Consider the following 9,936-nt stretch of genomic DNA (forward strand, 5'->3'; position numbering starts at 1 on the left):
ATTTACATAGCACTTACTATAAGCCGGGCACCATGCTAAGCATTTTACAAACATCTCATTTGATCTTCACAACAACCTTGGGAGATAGGTATTATTATTATCCCCATTTCACAAATGGGGAAACTGAGGCAAACCAAAGTTCAAGTGACTTGCCAAGGATCATATAGCTAGTAAGCATCTGAATCAGGATTTGAACTCAGGTCTTCCTGACTCTAGTCCGGGCACTCTCTCTGCTGTGCCACTTAACTACCTGACTTTTTCCAGCAATGCTTACCAGTCCAGAAATAGAGATGCAGATTGTGGCCATACATGGGTAAAAGGAGACTGATGAAAGCTGAGAGTACATAGAAAAGTTGTATGGTTTCACAATCAGGCCTCTAAGCCACATTCTAACAACCTATACACCGTGCCACTCCCCTTTTCCCATTTCACCTCATGTGTTATGCTACCCATTAGGGACTGTCTTGCTTCCTTATGTTAGTATCCCTAACCCCCCTAAGTACAGTGCCTGGCACACAGTAAGCATTTAATAAATGCTTCATGAATCTATCCATCTCTTCTAAGCAGAGCACCCTGTTGTCATCCCAAATAATCATCCTAAATAATATCATCCTAAATAAAGACTCTGTGTGATCTCATTGATGAAGGTCCTCCCTCCAATGAGGCAGCTAGAAACCCATCCATCCCCACTTATCCTGTGAGACTCTTCTAGAAATCTGCCACATGGGAGCCACTCAACCCACCAGGGACCTTATTCCCATGTAAGTCTGTGTTCCCTCTATATGACCAGCCAAGCTTTTTTTTTCTAGTGATAAATTTCCCTAATGGCATCCTTCGCACCACTTTTCCAGCATGAGTCCTCATTTGGAGTATACTGCCTCTATTCCCACCCTCTCCATTACCATTGTCTTCCCAGTAATTCCCAGTTTCAATCCTTTGAATATTCTTTGGTGTTCAGTGTTGTTTGATGACTTACCCATTACCTACCACAAGAGGAATGCTGACGTCAAATGACTGACTGACTGACTGAATGAATGAATGCATGAATGAATGAATGAGAAAGGCCATTGAGCATCTTATAAGAACTGCATAATTTTCCAATCTAGCCTGATTTTCATCTCTGGGTCCAGTCCATTTTTTATTTAGTATCTACTGATGAACAACATATCTACTATGGGTTGCCCATCCAACGAGATATTATGCTCTTAACAAAGCATGATCTACATCTACTCCATTAAGCCAAACTTCTCGTGGGTTTATTGTTTGCGGTTACTTTTAAAGTATTGCTTAAGTAGAGCAAACTTCCCACAAAGGAGATTTGGGATTTTGATTTGTCTCGCCGTGGATTGCAAGGGTGAAGACATGTCCATTAACACCTCAATGGGAGCACTTCTCCAGGGTCTGGATACTTGTTGACCCATTCACACCTCATTGAGGATGAGTGATTAAATCTCGTAGATTGGAGACAGTTTGATTGCCTTGGGCTATTACCATCTGTGCCACTGCTTTGCACTGAGCCTATAAAAGATAGTCTTCAGTGGAGAGTTGTATCTTAAGTATTTCCTCAAAGAACTCAACACAGACCAGAGGCTGTACCAGAATTGGTACATTAAAGCTGTACAGGTTCTTTCACCTTTGCAGCCCAAGAATGAATGAGGAAAGGAATAAAGCATTTATTAAGAGCTTGTGAAGTGCAAAGCCCTGGAGATACAAATAAAAGAGTAAAACAGTCCCTGCTCTCAAGGAACTCACATTCTAACAGGGGAGATAACACATATGGAAGTCACATGGAGAGATTCCATGGTCCTTAGGGCGTAGCAGCAAAGCAGATGGTAATGCTTCTTTCTTTAATGCCATTTCCACTGATAAAATCATGTCATTTTCTGCTGCTGAAATATTTGCCAGTGCCAAGGACTTTGGTGGCAAGAACTTTCTTTTCTGGGTTTCCAGCTGCTTGGCTACAGCTCTGGAAGGAACAATTGCCAGGCTGCATCTCCACAGGGCTTGCTTTCCAAAATGATGACTGGGTGTGAGGGAGATAGGTGGTTAGACCTGCCAGCACTTGATTCCTGAAATCTCCCCTTCAAGATGACTTGCTGCTTCAGCTAGTCGGGCTAGGTGTTCTGGGTGCAGCATTTGTTTGACAATTGGTGGGAATGTCTGGTCTCTTCTCCACAAGAGTTACCTCCCCAGCTATAGCTGGAGGGCTGGGTAGGAAGCAGGATCATTGATCTGTGAGGTGCTACCATTCCCAGGGCTCCCATACCTATCAAGAGTGATATTGAGAGGTAGCGATATACTATCTGGATAGATAGTGGATAGAGCACTGGGCCTGGAATCTTCCTGACTCTAGGCAAGTCACTTAGTCTCCATCTGCCTCTGTATCCTGAACTATATGGTATTTTCATAATAGTACTTACGGCAGAGGGTAGGGATGAGCATCAAATTAGATCATATTTGCTTAGTGTAGTACCTGGCACACAGGAGGTGTGTTTTTTCTTTCCCCTCAAGTTAGAATGGAAGCAAATATCTAGATATTGCCCTATGCTACTATTAGTTATTTGAATAACGTAATCCACTGGGAGAACAACCCCAAACTTGAGAGTCGGGGAATCTAGCTTTCTAGATGGATATGGGTAAATTACTGGACAGTGCCAGTCTCTCGGAGAGGAACTAGAACTGGAGAAACAATAAGGAACAAAGTCACATGAAGGAGAAGCAAACCTTAGACTTGGCCCTCTAGAATGACCATGAGAAATTCAGAGGTTGCAGGGGTGATGGAAAGTGGGTTACCTCTCCAGAATTCCCAAGTTTATTATCTTCCAGGGGAAATCCAAACTTCTATAGATCCCTAGAGACACTGTAGAATCTCCTAAACAAGAGCCATAATCACTCATATAATTATAACATATAGAATATTGACTAGCTTCATGGTAGGTGCTAGAATCAGGCAACCAGTTGTAGATACTCACAGACACTCCTCTGAGACTCAGGAAATTGCTGCACTCACTGCCTCAGTTCTGTGAGCAAAACAACTCTGCCCAAACCTATCCAACTGTTCAGGGACAAGGATAGACTCCAGTGTCCTTTCCCTTGTCCAGAATTGCCTTCCCATCCATCTCTTTCCCAGAAATGAAAAAGAGTAAGCATGGAAGTCGAGCTCCCCAACCAACACACCTGCTCAACCACACAGAAACGCAGACAAAAATCCCCAACCCCGTGGTAACTCAGTTATCTCTGGAATCTGGTCATTGGGTGAACAGGGCAGCTGAGGTGCTGGGACCCAAGACAACACCAGAGAAATAGTTTTACTCATACCTTGTCTCATGCCACTGAAATCCTGAATGACAAGAGCAGCAGGATCAGGGTGAACATTTGCTAATCCGAATGAACCTTTGGACCAATAACAGTAATTCACATTTGTGCAGCGACTTAAGGTTTACTAAGGATTTTCCCCGTAATTCCATGGAGTAGTCTACCAATATTCCCATTCTTTAGAATTAAGGCTCAGGGAGATTATATGACTTACCCATGCCCACGCAGAGAGTAAGTATCAGAAGAATTTGAATCCAAGGCTCCCGATTCAAGGTCTGGTACTCATTCCCCTATTACCATCCTGTCTCAATACAAAGAGAAGCAAGGAACTCGTAAGACACAGATAGAGTTTGAAGTTATCAAAAGAAAGCCTGACCTAAATCTTTTGCCCACGTATTAAACTTTAACCAATTATCAACACTAAAACAATCCTAGATCCAATCTTAACTCAAAGCTTTAAACTAATAATAACCCCAACCCTAATCAAACCCTACCCCTTATCAAGTCGAAAACAGGTTCAGGGGGTTAACCAATAGGAAATGCATGAGACAGAGGAAGATGAAGTTATTTTCTGTGTGACTTTATGTGCTAGGCATATTGGAACAGAGAGCCAACAAAGTCAAGGAAATATCAATACTCAAGGAAACAGCCCAGATAGATGGGGCAAAGTCTATATTGACAGAGGAAGAGCAGGAAGATGAGTGACAAATGAGGAGATGAAAAATTGAGAGAAGTCAGATAATAGATGACAGAGAAAGCTGGAAAGATGCTGAGAGTTTCCTATGTATGTTGGAAAAATTAGCAACCTGACTCTTACATGAGTGCTAGCCCCACCCTTCTGTAATTTTTAAAGGGTCAACTGACAGACTACACAACCCTAATGCCAATCCAAACCCCAACCCATGCTCAGCCAAAATAGAAATCAAACCCCAGCCAGACCCAACTCTAGTCCGAACCCTAACCTAAACCTAACCTCCAACTCATCCCCTAATCTAAGGAATAGATGGGGAGAAAGGTTCTTTGAGTAGAGAATAACCATGAAACATGACCCAAGAGCCAGAGCAGACAGCTGTCTGCTTTTCATAGCTTGAAATATGTCTTTAACAATTGTCCTTTGGTTTTGAGTCTGATAGTAGAATATTACCATTATTAAGGGATTTCATGAAGGAATTTTTTTGTTGTTGTTTAAGAGAACCAGACCTTGCCGATTCATGGCTAAGAAAATCAGGCACCTGTTAGTTATTTCCTCAGTGAGCAGCAAACTGGGATCAGAGTTCATAAGAAACCCCCCTTTGGGTTGCCAAGATTCATCAGGAAATGAGATTACCTGGAATTTGAAAATGATGAATAACTGCTTTGACACTGACCAGCTTCTAGGCAAAGAGGAGAGAAGGGCATCATGTCACAGGCATATATGTCTCCAAATGCTTTAAGATATCCGAGCATATTTATTACTCACTTGTTTCTTAGAGGAGATTCATCTAATACTCTTCCTTTTTTTAACTGTAGCTTCAACTATTGGATATATGTGTGTATGTACATAAAAGACTCCTTTTCCCTTTCATTTGCCCAAGTATTTTGGATACCTTTTAAAAGAAATCATACTTGAAATGGTTGAGATTTATGGATCCAGATTCCATTTCCAACGTTACCAAGGAGATGTAAATACTATGAAACATTCAAACAGACTTTTGGAACTTTCTAGACCCAAACCTCATTTTACATAGAAAGAAACAAGAGTCCTAGAGAAGGGAAGCGATGCCCAAGGTCAGGCACTGGTAAGTACCTGGCATTTGGGGCAAATATAGGACTTGGACCTAGTTGTCTGATTCCATGTGCAAAACTAGACCAAATGAGGTAATAACTGTAAAGCACTGAAGACAGTGCCTGGCTCATAGTCAATGCTATATAAATGCTAGTTGTTGTTATTATTATTGTTATCATTATTACTTCCTCTCAAAGAGCACATCGTTGTGACAAAAGCAAAAGTCCAGGAGCTGCCCAGAAAATATATTAAATATATCTATATCTACATTTATATCTAGATAGATATCAATATCTGGAGGCAGCTAAGGGACAGTGCATGGGACTCTTGTCCTGGAGTAAGGAAGACTTTACCTCAACTCCAGCTTCAAATACTAGTTGTGTGACCCTGGGCAAGTCATTAACTTCTGTTTGCCTCAATTTCCTCATCTATAAAATGGAAATAATAATAGCACTTAAGTCCCAAGGTAGTTGAGAAGATGAAGTGAAATAATAACTATAAAGCACTTAGTACAGTACCTGGCACATAGTAAGTACTATGTAATTATTAGCTATTATTACTATTAGATGATAGATAGATAGATAGATAGATAGATAGATAGATAGATAGATACCCTTGAGAACATCTCCACATTCCACCCATAATCATCACTTCTTTCTTAGAGGGAAATTCCCATATCACTGACAGATACTTTTCTACTATCTACTACCCCCCTGGAGACAGTAACAGGGTCATAACTTCTCTTTCTCAGTCTTTCCCACTGAGTCAGCTACTGAGAGCTCCTCAGAAATATAGATCTGAACTGAGAGCTAGACATGGTTTAGAGAATCAAATCTATCTCCAAACAATGATAACTCCAAGGATATGTCTCCCAGGGTTAATGCACTCAATCTGGATACCATTTTGAATGACCCCATCCTTCAGTCCTAGTGCCTGAGCAGTCAGTACCCTCCCCCATACTAAGCATAAATGTCCAGCTTCTGGTATCTGTGAGGGCTCAGTCCCTGGCCCCATGGCACTGCATTTTAGTCTGCTTTTTTAGGCTTAGTTATTAATCACTTTTTCACATGAGCTCTTTAAATCATTCTGTATAAACAAAGTAGAAGATAGCACAGAGCCTGTGAAACCACTGAGGAAGATCACTGGGGAACCTTCTTGATTCCAGAATCATCCCAGCTAAGTTAGCTTTCTCCTGCGGTCTTTCAAACATTCATACACTGGACAGCTGGAGCCAGGGCTACAAGGATTAACTCATTTAAAATGTTCACAGTTGGTTAGAGACCCTAAGTCTCCAAGAAAGAGCATGAAATTCATAGATGCAAAGAATCTTAGAATTGGGGTCATACCACCCAATGCAAGGCCCCCTTACACAACATTCCTGATATCTCGATCATCCAACCATCACTTAAATATTACAAGGCACTCACTATCTCAAGCTCCATTTTATTTTTACGCAACTTTAATTGCTAGAAAGTTCTTCATACTGAGCAAAAATCTGCCCCCTATAACTTCAACCTGTTCATCATAGTTCTGTCCTCTGGAATAACACAGAATAAAGCTAGTCTGTTTCCACATAACCCCTCAAATATTTGAAGATAGCACCTTTAAATTTTCTCTTCTCCAGGCTAACCATCGCCAGTTCCCTCTAAGTTTCTTAGAATCAGAATGCCAAAAGCTGAAAGAAACTTATCCAGATTATCCAGTTAAACCCTCTAATTTAGTAAGAGGATACTGAGATCTTTCCTCCTTTATAGCATGGTTTTCAGACCTTTCACTATACAAATCATTTTCTTCTACTCCAGTCTGTAAATGTCTTCTTTCAAACACGGTGCCCAGAACAGAACACAGTGTTTTCTGATTTGGTCTGATCAGGGCAATGTACGGCAGCACTATAACTTCTCTTTTTCTGGGATAGTACTAGTACATGGCATGAAGAACTATGATGTAAACACTGAAGAAATGAGTTTTTATTTTCCTAGTTTAAGTGATTATTTCAACAACCACTTGTATGCCATTGGAACATCAGGGCATAAGTTATCATTAATGTAACTTAATTGATTTTTTATAATGCTTAAAGTTTGAAATAAATTAACAGTAAAAAACACATGTTTAGATATTCATAAACATAATACAGTTCTCTCTGGTTGAATAAGTTAGACAATAAAGTTAGAATAGCAGGTTATTTAGGAATATTGAAAATTGTCCAATTCCAAAGGATACCTCCTGAGCTCGTGCTGATCTTGGGGAGCAGCATTTGACTTCACAATGGCTTTCCAATTCTTTCTGCCAACATCACCCAGAAGGCACCTTCAAGCTGTCCTCTGTCCATCCAAATCTATCATAGCAGATGGTTCTCAGCTTCTAGAGCCTAACAGAAATCTCAGGCAAGGTAGATGTAAGGGGAAACTTCATCCCTGGTACTTCATCCCCCCGGGAGGTTCACTGTCCTGGCACCATGGGATGACTTCCAGCTCCTATGATAACCATAGGAAACCTAGGAAAGGATCTTCAAATTGGGAATGATACCGGAAGCCTTTACATTAGAGAAGTTTCCCAAAGCATCACAAAAATGTGTTTCAACACCAGAGTAAAAAATAGGCTTTGCTGTAACTGAGGCTTGGGTGTAAAGGCGATATTAAATAACTTAAACCAGAATAATAGCCCTGCTCCCTCCTCCACTTATAGAGAGAATGGACCTAATGGCCCCTTTACTTTGAAGGACTGACTTCCTCTACCCTTCACACCCCTACCTCTTCTGCTAGGCTCCTGAGTTCCCCTTGGTCCACATTAGCAATTTTAAAAGGCCTCATTTGGTCCATATTTCCTGCTCCATGCTTGACCTCTTCCCTATAACTTTAGCATTCCCCAAATCCTCTTAGCATATTCTCCCCAGCCCAGTTAAAGACATCCTTCAATCCACACATATTTGGAGGTGTGAGGTGGTTTGCTACATCCCAAAGCCTTGTCCCACTGTCCCTCCCTCCATGTAAAAAAAACAGTCTTATTGTTCTACTTCCCTCCCACCATTCTTCTTTTAATCCTTCCTGTTCTGACCCATTATCCCTCAGTCCCTCCCCCTCAGAAATTCTCCAGTAATCAGGAGGCATCGGTGGGCTCTAATCAACCCCCTGTTTTGACTATTTTAACAGCAATAAAAGGACCATAAAGAGAAAGTCACAGGGCCCCACTGGAACTTTGAACGCCTTCTCCTCGATATAATTAAAAACACCAAGTGCTTATTTCAAAGCTGTAAGTGACAGCTCTGGCAGTGTGCCTATTGGAGGAAGCCTAATTATGCTATAAATTAAAGGACCTTTTTTTTTTACCCAACATTATGACCTTTAATAAGATTGTTTTTACAACCAGCTGTCAATAAATCATCCAGGAGCACCAGTGAGAAGTGTTCTCAGAGAACTTCTGTGAATTTCATTAGTTGCCGTTTATTTGGTTTGGGCCAGCAATGATGTTTTTTAAATCTCAAATTAAAAGCTCTGAACCATAAAAGCTAATTCAGAAAAGTTCCCATTCCAGCCTCTGAAAATGAACCTGCCTAATTGCAGAAATTAGTCCAGACAAGTCCCAGCCAGAAGGTCATTAACCAGGAGGCAGTGACAAGTGTCTAGGGATCAGGGTCCTTCAGGTGACTGGCCTCCACAGTGTCCAACCAGCTCCAATAGTGACTGACAAGTCCTGAGAGTGACCAACTGGTCTCACAGCAGCCACCCCTGCACCAGAAGCTAGTATCCTTAGGCAAATGGAAGAGGAAAACTCTACAAGTCCCTCCAAACCAGGGGTTCCTTACATTTTTTTTAAATCACAGATCACATTGGTGACAATCTGGTGAGGCCTATGGACCCCTTCTCAGAATATCTGTTGCCTACATTTATGATAGAAGGAAATGCTAAATTTCTGTTAGAAGTTAGTAAAAATAAAGACTTCCTATCCACAGACTCTTTAAGCAATCTGATCTAAAATTGCTTCTCCATTTTTACATAGCTGCGGCTTCTATGGAAGGGTGCAAGACAAAGTCAAGTCATCAAGTCATGTCAAGAAGCATTTATTAAGTACCTACTGTGTGCAATGCACTGTGCTAAGCCCCGAAGACACACACACAAAAGGTAAAAACCAATCCCTGCTGTCAAGGAGCTCATAGTCCAATGGGAAAGACAATATACAAACCACTCTGGACAAACAAGATATACAGAGGATCAACTGCAGATCATCAGAGAAGCAGAGAGTGGATAGTAAAAAGACTGATGTTTCTGGAGTCAGAAGAGAAGAGTTCAAGCCTCCACCTTCACCACTTACTGGCTGTGTGGCCTTGTGCAAGCCATTGACTTCTCTGAGCTCCAGTCTCCCCATCTACAAAATGGGAATATTTGTACTCCCTATGCCACAGGGTTATTTCAAGGAAAGTCTCCTGTAAACCATAAAGTGCTATGGAAATATGAGCTGTTACCATTATCACTTTTTCCTCTGAGTATGTCCTTCAGCCCTTTGTCCCCGAGCAGGATGAGGGACAGAATGTCCTCAGTACAGGACCAAATTATTCTATATTCACTGCTGCTTTATGGTGAGTACAAACACAGAGAGATGTTTAGGTATGCAAGTTGCAGAGATATGGCACCATTTTAGAATAGAAAGAACAATGAACTTGGATATTGGGAATTGAGAGATCAGCGTTCTAATCATCACTGTACCATCTACTGGTCAGATAATCTAAGCTCTCTGAGTCTCAGTTTTCTTGATCCACAAAATGGGAATAATATCTCTATCATCTAAGTCATGGTTGTTTTATTAAAAAAAAAAAAAAGGAACAGGGACTGGACCTGTTATTTCAGTAGTAGAGTGAACTC

At 41.1% G+C, this 9,936-nt stretch overlaps 1 long non-coding RNA gene across 1 annotated transcript in view; it reads right to left on the minus strand.

The window, feature by feature from the left end:
- Positions 1–4,698, minus strand: part of LOC144454085 (uncharacterized) — a 50,750-nt gene extending 46,052 nt beyond the window's left edge. The window contains exons 1-2 of the long non-coding RNA XR_002327351.2: positions 4,643–4,698; positions 3,530–3,616 (exon numbers count right to left, since the gene is read on the minus strand). This is a non-coding gene — a long non-coding RNA (uncharacterized LOC144454085). The remainder of the gene's footprint in view (positions 1–3,529; positions 3,617–4,642) is intronic.
- Between the last annotated feature and the right edge of the window lie 5,238 nt (positions 4,699–9,936).

Source organism: Phascolarctos cinereus, unplaced genomic scaffold, assembly GCF_003287225.1.
Source record: "Phascolarctos cinereus isolate Bilbo 61053 unplaced genomic scaffold, phaCin_HiC Scaffold_2;HRSCAF=192, whole genome shotgun sequence".
Lineage (NCBI taxonomy): Eukaryota > Metazoa > Chordata > Mammalia > Diprotodontia > Phascolarctidae > Phascolarctos > Phascolarctos cinereus.